Raw genomic sequence first — 1,326 nt, 5'->3', positions numbered from 1 at the left:
TTAACCACACAAAACATGAGGGTGGGATGAATGGAATGAGAATGAGAATGAGAATGATCGGTTTCTACCTAGCAGCTATAGGTAATACAGTACCAAGAACATTCCTCACAAATTATGGCTGCCTACGTAGGCCGTCCTTGTTTAAAGTAAGCTGAGATGCCACTGTTTTTGATACTTTGTTACTACCACTCCGTACGAGAGACAAGGGGAGAGGAGCGTTTGAGCGTGTGATGGTGGACGAAATAAACATGCCGGGATGTGATGACACAGTGGGAAACTGGATCATAGCATCTATAGCCCTTGGTGTTAGCCAGGTAAAAAGGCTGCCCCAGTTCGCGTGGCTGGGCTGGGCCTTGGAGACGATAGCTGAACAAGGCAACTGTCAAAATGAATAGGAGGTAAAAAAAAATAAGCATTTCCCTGATGATTCTGGGAATGATGAAAAAATGGAGGTGCGGGGAATCGAACCCCGTGCCTCTCGCATGCGAAGCGAGCGCTCTACCATATGAGCTACACCCCCGAACTGATTGCAGGTAACTCCTGACGCTATATCGTTGGTACTGTACATATTGGAAGTGGAAATGAGAAAGGTGGCCTAATCCACGCTGGTGCCTGGCACAGTGACCGGAGATGAGAACGACGGCGCGGCTCTCGGTTTACCGCCATCCATGGGCAGGGCGTTGGTGCTCATCTTGCTCTGCGCAATTTTCCCTTTCTATTAGTGGCAGAAAACATCAGTTTCTGCAAGACGACAGCTAAAATATAGGGTAGACAGGGTGAAATGAGATCACTCATGCCACCAGCAAGGTGGCACTCCAGCTAAATAGTATTGCTCATCTAATGCGACTGAGCACAAGGTAACAGGATGAGCATCAGCTCAGGCAAAAGACTCACAAGTTCTACCTTATTCAGGCGAATGGTCTCCATCGTTGCAAACAGATTGTGCGAATATGTTGCGAATGGTGTCCATCGTCGCGATTGGTGGACCAATGCATGGCCATCTTACCAAAGAAGTTACGGGCTACAGTCTCAAATTTACTCTTTGTTTGCAGACTACAAGCAGATGTCATCTCGGAAATGTCGGTTATTCAGACACATGAGGAATACATACATTCAAGAGTGATAAACATGAATTTGAGACTGTCTAACATACATTCAAGAATACAACCAGCACGCACGCAGAACTCGTACATTCAAGAGTGATAAACATGAATAAGATAAATCAGTACCATTTTTTTAAATTACTCAAAATAAAATAAACAACATTAAAACCCACTCATTATCTTGATGAAATCTACTGTTTTAGAACCAAAATCATGCAGTCAT

General features: G+C 44.6%; 1 non-coding gene across 1 annotated transcript; it reads right to left on the bottom strand.

The window, feature by feature from the left end:
• Positions 1–447: 447 nt before the first annotated feature.
• Positions 448–520, bottom strand: TRNAA-CGC (transfer RNA alanine (anticodon CGC)). The gene has a single exon. It is a non-coding gene; the product is annotated as a tRNA-Ala (tRNA).
• Between the last annotated feature and the right edge of the window lie 806 nt (positions 521–1,326).

Source organism: Triticum aestivum, chromosome 2B (genome assembly GCF_018294505.1).
Source record: "Triticum aestivum cultivar Chinese Spring chromosome 2B, IWGSC CS RefSeq v2.1, whole genome shotgun sequence".
Lineage (NCBI taxonomy): Eukaryota > Viridiplantae > Streptophyta > Magnoliopsida > Poales > Poaceae > Triticum > Triticum aestivum.
This window is presented reverse-complemented; position numbering and strand designations above follow the sequence as displayed.